Source organism: Triticum dicoccoides, chromosome 3A (assembly GCF_002162155.2).
Source record: "Triticum dicoccoides isolate Atlit2015 ecotype Zavitan chromosome 3A, WEW_v2.0, whole genome shotgun sequence".
NCBI lineage: Eukaryota > Viridiplantae > Streptophyta > Magnoliopsida > Poales > Poaceae > Triticum > Triticum dicoccoides.
The window spans coordinates 20,766,029-20,776,518 of record NC_041384.1 but is presented as its reverse complement, the minus strand read 5'-3'; the positions used below and the strand labels follow the sequence as shown (position 1 = coordinate 20,776,518).

The following is a 10,490-nucleotide window of genomic DNA, read 5'->3' as shown; positions in this document are numbered from 1 at the left end:
CATTTGCTTCAGAACAAGAACAAATCAAGCTCAATCCCGAATCGACGCCGGCGGCCAGGTCGCGATGTCTCGCAGCGGTGCACCCGAAGGCACCACCCCCAGCAAGCCTTCCCATCTCATCGATCTGCGGCAATCTTCTGATTTTGCCTCCGCCCTCGCCCACTGCACGTACGCTGTCGATGTGGAGTGCGGGAAGGGAGGCATCCTCAGCCTCTCCGCCGTTGTTGCCTTGTCGTAGATTCGCCTCGCCAGATTTCTCTGCTCCCCTTCTGCTCTCAAACGGTAAGCATCTGCATCTCTTGTTGACGCAGCTCTCGTCTCTGGATCTCTCGCCGCCACCACCGCCTGATCTGCTGCTTTCAACTCCTGGATCCGACAAATCCACGCCACAGCGGCAGCGCGAATCCTCGCTGCCCGTTCCACCCACCCCAGATCTCCCGTCGCCATGAGTATCGCCTGCGGGAGCGGCGAAATCAGTTTCACCAACTCCGCGCTGGCCTCCTGAACTCGGACGAGAGAAGGGGGAGGGGGAGGTGGAGCGGCCGCAGTCGCCGGATCCAGTTTTCATCGCCGTGGAGGCAACCCGCGGGATCAGCACAGCTAGATCTGTGGCGGGGGCAATGGCGAGGGGGAGGTGTTCAGTTGTATACATGATTTATTCCTCGTTTAAAATTTAGAAGTCCGGAAAAACCATTTATTCATTTTTGTAATTTAGGATCCATAAGTAACCCTTCTTTGAATTGTACTAGGGTCTATTTATTGGCTGGTTTCTTAGGGCCTAATTGGTTTGATGCTAACATTTGGCAAAACCAAAAAATAAATAAAATTGACAAGGTTTTAGAGATTGGCCAGAGCCAATTGGGAAGCAACCAATTGATAGCCAACTTTTTAGACTTGCCAACAATTGACATGCCGAATATTGGCATCAAACAAATTAAGCTCTTAGAATCTTCCCAGGAGCTTAGTCGTCGTCACATGAGAAGGATTTTCTGGATCCTGAGCTCCATGGAGCTCGAGACTATGAAAAAAAATCAAACAAATGTGAAAAAATAGACATGTATATAGTGATGTATACTTCATCTCTCTAAAGTGTCACGATGAAATAAGTTTTGATGTCATCTACACACACAAAAAACATAAACTCCTATAGTGAATAGTACATGTGTTAGCGAATCATGAATTGTTTTGTAGATCACATCAAAACGTATTTCATCTTGAAAATTTACAGATATGTAGTATATTTTCTATATGCATGTGTATTTTTTCACATTTGTTTGAAACTTCAACATGATTTTTTATTTTTTCCCCAAAAATCGGGCTTCAAGAAGCCATTAACAATTTCCGGTCATCACATGGGAGTCCTCCTAATTATTATTTTTTCATTTGAGTTTTGTGATTTAAAAAACTTATGTAATATATATCATGAATATTAAATAGTCCATAGATTTTTAAAAATACAATATATTGTTCCTGAAGTTTTAAAAATCTTTATAATTTTTTTAAATATGTTTGTGGATTCAAGAAAAGTTCATAATTTCTGTAAAATATCATCAATTTAGAAAAAATAGATTTTTTTAAGACTGATCATGAGTGTTAACGTTCATGAAATTTTGAGAATACTGTGGATTTAAAGATCGGGTGAGATCAAAGGGACTTTGTTTAGACAAATGAGATCAAAAGGAGTATATAGAGGAGTTCTAGACTTCAACTTATGGGCTTTCAAAGATGCTCAACCTCTCGTCCTGGCCCAGGACCTGAATGCAGCATGATGCTTGTGCAGTATGTCCTCTCTTATGGGCGCAACTATGTCTCGCCTATTACAAGACCTTAGCTCGCCTCACCTCAATGGACAGGGTACGTAATACTCCTTCCGTACCAAATTAGTTGACTTGAATTTGTCTAAATACGGATGTATCTATACTTGTTTAGTGTCTAGATAAATATGAGTCAAGTAATTTGGAACGGAGGGAGTAGTTAGTTTCTTCCTTACGTTCTTTCTTTTCTCACATTTATTTATATTTGTGAAATGATTTTTAGTTAAATTAAAATAATTGCATTTTGAAAAATGTTCATGCAGTGTAAACATTTTTCACGCATATTTTATAAAACGGGAGTAGCATTCAAAAATAAAATATAAGTAAAATTCGTGTAGTTAGTTAAAAATATTCACAACATTCAATAAAAAATTGGTCATGGTATTTTAAAAATGTTGATGCATTAAAAATATGCCTCGTGTCATTTGAAAAGAAATCATGAAAATGTAACGGGGTTCATGCAGGTTGTCTTAAGTGATTTGCAAATTTCTATAGGTGTGAGAAAAAAGGGAATATAGTTGTCTGTGAAATTCAGAATTTTGATATGTTGTTCTGAACAAAAGAGGTTAAATGTACAAGTACAGATGCTGATCATGTCTAAAAAGCCTCACGTTGGCCAGATCTGCAAATCCCATGAATAAATATGATGATTTTGTTTTGTCATGGATGGAGATAGCTTTAATATTAATAATCTTTCCTGTAAATGTGCATGCTGAATTTGGTATAATCGCCGAAATCTCCGTCTCGAAATTTGATTGGAGGAAAAGTTAGTTTCACAGTACTAGCCTTTTGTGAGTGAGTTTGTTGTAAGCAAATCGTGCCTTTGTTCATTTCGAGTAGTTGCAGATGATGTAAGTCAAGACAAAATGAAAAAGGCAGGAAATCAAAAGGTACAAGATGTTCAACAGATTATAAAGCACTTGGGTAATTCAACATCTTTCTCTTTCATGGAAGTGCCCCAAAATGGTATTAATGTACAATTGTTTACAAAACAACGAGCCCACTATAGCTGTTTTAGCCAACCCCGTCTCGGCATGGCTAGATGCTATCAACAGAAACAAATTGAACAAATCCTTTAATAACTTTACGGGTCCATCAATCAAGCTAAGTATCTGTAGGTGTTTGCAGTCTCAAGGTCTCGTTCCAAGTATTCCCTGCTGATAAGATCCTCGATCCTCCTCTTGATAATTTTGATGTCAGGCTGCACGAGAGACATACGCTAGTAAGCATCACAAAAAAGTAATTGACTTGGGAGTTTGATGGACGGACCTTGAACATGCGGCTGAGCTGCTCAACGCACTCCGCAACGAGTTGCTGATGGCCCATGACCTTGCGGCTCTTCATGATGCGCACGATGCTCGCATCGATCGAGAACCTCCTGTCCTTGTTGACATCCTCGACAACCTTCTTCTTCTCGTCGGTAGGAGGAAGTGGTACCTGCACGCGCATTGCAAAGTCATTCGGTTACACAAGAATTAATCTGGAAAGAACCAGAGCAAAATTGAGAAACAAGGTAGGAAGACTGAATTACGAAACGGAACGCACCTTTATCCTCCTCATTTTGTCAGTAAATTTGTGGTTGACCTGAAAGACGTCATTTGGAGAAATTGTTCGGTTGCTTGGCACTTTGTTAAGAATCTTATACTTTGCACATGAGAGTGAATGGAGCAGGCGCATGGCGTCGTCATCGGGCAGATTTAGTTGCGTCACAATCTCAGAGTAACTTAGTCGTTCAGATCCATTGAATAGCAGAAGCATTGCAGCCTGGTCAGTCAAAATAGCAGGGAATGTAAGGTTTGTTTTTTAAACGATTCACAAAGCGAAGTAGTTGTACGCTTGTACTTTGTCAAGGGTTTAAAATAGCGGGGAGTACCTGATATGTTGTAACAATCAGCTCAAAAGGTTTGGCGTCAAACTTTGCAACGATATTGCAATTTCCCATGGAATAGACCCAAGTAAGCCTTTTGGATTTCTGGTTGGAATTGTAATAATCTTTGAAATTCTCGACGCATTTAATCTGAAAGCATAAGAGCTAAAGTTAGACCAATATATATATGCACGGGTCAAATAGGGGGCTAAGCCAATCAGGGTACGTATATGTGATCAAGGAAGGAGTAAATAGATATACCATCTCGGAAGGAAGATTTATGTTTGAGGTTTTGTAACTTGGCCAGCTTCCTGTCTGCAGAACAGTAACACTGAAGTCTACCCGATGATCTGATGATTTTTTGCTCATGTAGTCTTCAAACTTTGTCTGATGGTCTCTTGCTGTTGTCACGTCATTGATCATGTTCTCCATTTTCAAAGTAAATTGTCCCCCAAAGTACTGCTTGAGCTTGGAAAGGAGGCTTCGCTCGTGTTCATTATTGGCACTCTTATCCAAGAGCAATCTCTTTCCAAGCTTCTTCCTGCAACACATTTTTCAGGATCAGTTTCAATCTTCTTCAAAATCATATTGGTTCTTATTTAGGTAAAGGTGCGTGTGTCACTGTAACATTCCAGCTAACAGAAAAACACAAACCTGTGAAACTCAACAAAGAGATCCTTATCGCTGATGTATGTGAGAATGGTCACAACCTGGAGAAAAATAAGGCTCGGCATTAAGAAAAAAATAGTATTGTAAGCTCGTGGGAAAAAGAATCATAGTTACTGTGTGCACCTTATCAAGGGTCTCTTCTACAACTTCGTCGCTTAGCTTTTCGCTTCCACCTTTCCGCAAGATGCTATCACAGAATGATGCAAGCGACTCAGCACTAGTACAACGAGCAACATCTTTGTTGCAGAAGTCTTCGAAGGCCGCCTTAAGAGCCTAATTAAGGACAGAGATAGAGAAGGCAAACAGAACGGGCTCAGGTTTCGCCAGACAATGAAACTGAGATACGGCAAAGTATAATGATGGAAATACTTGACGTGCGAACCTTATGAAATGCTGAGTTGTCTTGGAAACAGTTGGTGACATATGCTAGCTGTTTGTCGTGGAGCTCAATCGCTTTCCGCACAAATTCCTAAACAGAGCAATAAACCATGAGAAAAAGAGAACAAATATATGGTGGTGCTAATCAAAGGTATGCTAAAGTGACACAGACCTGCTCCGGTGAACCCACAGCTTCCTTCTTCTCATTCTGAACATATTGACATTGCAAGAATAGTCAGAATAAGAAAATTGTTGTGCATAATAAAGTGTTGACTAGAATGGTTCTAAAGACCACCTGTGGACGATTAACAATTTAAAATTTAAAAATATCAAGTTTGAAAAAAAGAAGAAAAACTAGAAGGCTTTTTAATTAAACGGCTAAATCAGTTAGCTGGCAAAAACTAGAAGACTATGTCCAGCAACCTTGGAATAAAATATACTCACCACATTATGAAGATTTATTATATGCAATGACATTTAAGCATATAATAATCATTCAAGAAGGAATAATTCAACACAAATCTAGCATTCAATAAGAGTCTCTCAAAAATTCCTCTAAAATTTAATCAAGGGATATGTCAACTAATCAGCACGTTTATTATACATGTACTCCCACGAAACTGGTTTATAACAGAGTGAAAAATGACAATCGATTGAGAATTACTAAAGGAATTCGAGATTTTAATATGATGATGCCAACATTGATCCACCTTTGTAGAACAGAGGGAGAAGACATGGATTACCCACCTTTGTGCCGTTGGCAGCATCTGCTGCATGTTTCAACAAGGACATGCCCTCTTCCTTGACATGCTGCATAGAAGTAGGCATCTTGATTAGATCTTACTATCGTAAAAGGTGCAACGCATTAAAGCCTAACATGAGGTTGTCACTATATATACCTCCTTAAATATTTTCGATACATGAAACAGCCCAGCGTCTACCTTGGAAAAGAGCCTGTACATTCTTGATAGATCCTCAGACTACAGTAAAATAAAACAGCCTAAATATTTAGTAAATCCACAATCCAAATGTTAAATATGCAAGGCATAAATTAGAAACATCAAACCTTTCCATCTAAAAGCAACACTCTGCATCAAGAATTTTCCTTATACAAAATTTCTTCTGCGCGCCAACTTATGAGTTCCAATATAGTAACCTGTAAACATTAAGGTTAAATTTCCGTTGCGTGAAAAAGCTTAACACGGAGAATAACAGAAAGCTTATTATAGAAACACCAAAATAAATAACTGATTAAAAACCTCTAGCAACTTCTCTTCAGTTGAAGCATGCAAGTAATGGCCTACTCGCTCTTTCTCTTTCTGTAAGCTGTCCTCCACCTATATAAGCAGAGAGTACCAGTCAGAAGGTATCCTTACATTTGATTTAACTTGATATAATTTCAGTCATAACACAGAAACCTAACCTTGAGCATGTACTGAGGGCAGGAACCCTCCAGCATCCAGGTTTGTGCCTTTTTAGAATAGTAATCTGTGGTACCCTTGCAAAAAGCTTTTTCGAAATCAAGCTCATAGAGACTCACACTTCCCTGTCCAATTTCGAGATAGATACCAACAACATCCTTCAGAAGAGCACGGTCTATAAGCTGGCCTTCCCTCTCATTATCAACCTGTTAAAGACAACCGCAGGAGCACGAATTAATGCTGTAACTCATCATCTTTGTAAAAAAATGTGCCAGAAGAAGGGGGCAAAAAGCAGCATTGGGCAAGGCTTACCATGTCGATAACAATCGTCGTCAATGTTGTTTTCAGCCCGCCGAAAACCTATAAAGGGCAACACAACCAATTACTACATGTTCAAACCTTGCACAGGAAAAATAACAAATTGCTCATGAGCGGAGGCTCCGGTGAAAAGTATCGTCCAGGAACACAGAGACTTACTAGATCATGGAAGCAGCTCAAGCCGAGCTCTTTGAGCGGCAGAAGCAACTTGCGCGAAACATAGTAGCGGTCGAGGTAGTGGAAGAACCTGGTCAACCACCTGACCATCACCTTGTGGTTCTTCCACCTCTCCACCAATTCCCTCAGCAGGAACTCGCCGTGCTTGCTCGTCAACGAGGGCAAGACCTATAACATGGCCAGAAAAGAAATTAAGCAACGCCTACAATCTGAGGGGAACGGCATGCGCAACTTTATAGAGGCGGGCGACTGGCGTTAAGAGCAATCTTACAACAAATTAAGATCACAATTAAAAGAAGCAATCTAATTAACTCGACCAACTAAGAAACGGACGTACGGTGGATTTGATGTACTCTTGGAGGGCCTGCTTGTAGCGCTTGTAGAGCTGCTCCGAGTAGTCGTACGGCGGCTTCTGCGTGCACATGTTGAAGATCATTCTGCCACAGCGAAGAATTAGGTCAGGCAGATTGGAGTTTTCGGGTGCAGGAAAAAAGCACGCCGGAGAAGAAGTACATGGCCCTAGATGGAAAGGGCGAGCCGCCGCGCGTGCGAGCGAGCGTACGTACGTGTAGAGGTTGATGTACTCCTGGGAGGTGAAGCTGGTGCCGTCGACACCGTGGAGGATGCGCTTGAGCCTGGCGATGCCGGCCTCCATGTCCCGCCACCCGTCCTCCAGCGCGATCGGCGTCTCATCCTGATCCATGCCGCCGGAACGTAAGAGGGTTTTGGGGTTTGGGGTTTAGGGGGTCTCGCTTCGATCGATTTATTTTTCTCCGCAACGAAGCGGGGACGGCGGTATATGATGGATAAGTCTGTGTACTAGGGTCCTTGTGGGGCTGCAGCACATGGTCCTTGTGGCAGTTAGGAGGATAAAGTCCTGGACCATCAAGGACTGGCGGTTAGGATAGAGTTCTGTTCTTGACCATCAAGGACTGTCAGTTAGCATCTTAGACTAGCATCTTAGACTAGCATCTTAGACTGGCATCTTGGCAGCATCTTAGCATATGCCTTGGCTGGCTAGCAGCCTATAAATATGTATCCCCAACCCCTCGGGTTGGCATGGCATTGTGTGAGAAATAAACCAACGAAAATTGTCCCAACTCTCCTAGTGTCATCCACATCTATCAACGCTCAGGCTGAAAGGTCTAACAAGTGGTATCAGAGCCAGGTTAACCTGCACCTTGAGCATTTCCTGTGAGCAGCCCAAGTCGGTAGCAGCAGCTACTCCGTCTGCCTCTGGTTACCTTCCTCCCTCCGGACTGTCGAGCAGCAGCTCGTCTTCCTCAGCCTCCTCTTCACGCAACAGCCCCCCTGCAGCGAGCCATGTCTGCAGGTCGCTCTCAGCACACGGCTACCTCGAGCATGCGGCGCCGGCAAGAGGCCGAGCGCGCCGTGGCAGAGGAGCGTGAGCGAGCGGCTGTAGCAGCGGCTGCTGCGGCGGCAAGAGTGTCGAGGCTGGCTGCAGCGGAGCTGGCAGCAGCCAGAGCGGAGGTAGAAGCAGCCAGGGCGGAGGTAGAAGCAGCAGCAGCAGCAGAAGCAGCCCGTGAGGCTACGGCGGATGCCAAGGCACTCCGCGGCAGCCCCGGCAGCTCCAGCAGCTCCGCGCCTGCGGACGACGGCGCCAACGCAGATCGCGCCAAAGTGGCGCAGGAGCGGACGGCGCAGTGGGCAGCCGAGCACGCCCGCGCTCCAGGTGGAGGCACGCACCGCGACGGCGGCTGCAACGACCAGGACCGCAGCCTCTACGAGGTCCGGACTGTGGTCAGGGATGTTGGTTCCAGTGTTGGGTGGCCTACCCTCACTAAAACCAACTACGTCGAGTGGGCCGGGATCATGAAGGTCAGGCTCCAGGTGCGGCGCATGTGGGAGGCAGTCCAGGACAGCAACGTCGACCACCTAGAGGATCGACGGGCACTGGACGCCCTCATCGCCGCAGTCCCGCCCGAGATGAATTTCTCGCTTTCCAACAAGCGGACTGCCAAGGAGGCTTGGGACGCCATCGCCGCAGCACGCATCGGCAGCGACCGTGCTCGCAAGTCCACCCTGCAGGCACTTCGTAAGGAGTGGGAGAACCTGGGCTTCAAGCCAGGTGAGGACGTTGATGACTTTGCTCTCCGTCTCAACACTCTGCTGCAGAAGATGGTGAAGTTTGGCGATGCCACCTACACCGAGGAGAGAGCTGTCAAGAAGCTTTTTCGGTGCATTCCCGAGAAGTACAAGCAGATGGCTCGCTCGATCGAGTCGTTGGACCTATCCACGATGACGATCGAGGAGGCGATAGGTCGACTCAAGGTCGTCGACACCGACGAGCCACAGCCTCCCTCGGGGCCCGTCACCACCGGCGGGAAGCTGCTCCTAACTCGGGAGCAGTGGGATCCCAGCCTTGGTGATAGGAAAAAGGGGGAGCCTTCCTCCTCGACGGGCGGCCGCAAGCGTGGCAAGCAGCGTAAGGCGCGAAGAGGCCCCCCGGGCAGGGCACAAGGACGTGCCGAAGGTGACGCCCGCGGAGGCGCCAAGGACGGCGCCGCTGGCAAGCCCAAGCCGGCACAAGACAACACTTGCCACAACTGTGGCCGGTTTGGCCATTGGGCCAATGAGTGTCGGCAACCACGACAAGGCCAGGCTCACGTCGCACAGGCGAAGGAGGAGGAGACGGCTCTGTTCATGGCGCATGCAAGCATCGAGCTACCCTCGGCGACTCCAGTCGCAAAGGCTTTCATCCACCTCGATGAGCCAAAAGCACACGCTCTTCTCGGCGATGGCTCCGGGAAGGACAAGGCTACGGGGTGGTGCCTCGACACCGGTGTCGTGGTTCTAAGTCTGACAGTAGAGTGGGGGGTAGGTATGGAGAGGCAAGGTCCTAGCTATGGAGAGGTTGTAAACACAAGAGATGTACGAGTTCAGGCCCTTCTCGGAGGAAGTAAAAGCCCTATGTCTCGGAGCCCGGAGGCGGTCGAGTGGATCTTGTGTATATGGATTACAAGGTGCCGAACCCTTCTGCCTGTGGAGGGGGGTGGCTTATATAGAGTGCGCCAGGTCCCCAGCCAGCCCACGTAATGAAGGGTTTAAGGTGTATTAAGTCCGGGGCGTTACAGGTAACGCCCCACATAAAGTGTCTTTACTATCATAAAGTCTACTTAATTACAGGCCGTTGCAGTGCAGAGTGCTTCTTGACCTTCTGGTGGTCGAGTGAGTCTTCGTGGTCGAGTCCTTCAAGTCAGTCGAGTGAGTCCCTCGTAGGTCAACTGGAAGGTGATCTCTTCTAAGGGTGTCCTCGGGCAGGGTACTTAGATCAGGTTCGTGACCCTACCCTAGGTATGTGACTCCATCATTAGCCCCCGAATGGATTGAGGCTTGAGTGATGAAGGAGTTGATGTTGTTTCTGATTAGCTTTTGCATACTGGTTGTGCGTTGTTTTTGAACCAAAAAATTCTCTCTGTTGATAGTGAACAACTTTTCTTCAGTCAACTCGATCCATTCTTCTTCTTCGTCGAGTGATCTTTTTGGACTTCGCTGATTTTCGAGCGACGGATCGCAGGAAATCCCGCGTCTGGCAGACTGATCTGCCGTCCGCGAATTCCGCGGGATATGGAATTTGGGGGAGCGCGTGAAGCGGAGCGGACCGCGGTGCTCGGATGGGACGGGGCATAGACGCCTCGATTCCCGCGCCGCTTTTTTCGCCACGTATCACGCTTGCGCAACTGTTACAGGATATGATTAGATCGACCGGGCCCACCTGTCATCCACTCGGAAGGGATCTTATAAATGGGCCCGGCGAGGGTTTTTTGAACAGTGCCTCAGCATTCTCTCTCTGCTCCCTTCGTCTCCGCCCAACGCGCACGCTCT

General features: G+C 46.1%; 1 pseudogene; it reads right to left on the bottom strand.

Moving 5' to 3' along the window:
* Positions 1 to 2,913: 2,913 nt before the first annotated feature.
* Positions 2,914 to 7,347, bottom strand: LOC119271777 (annotated as a pseudogene).
* Positions 7,348 to 10,490: the final 3,143 nt, after the last annotated feature.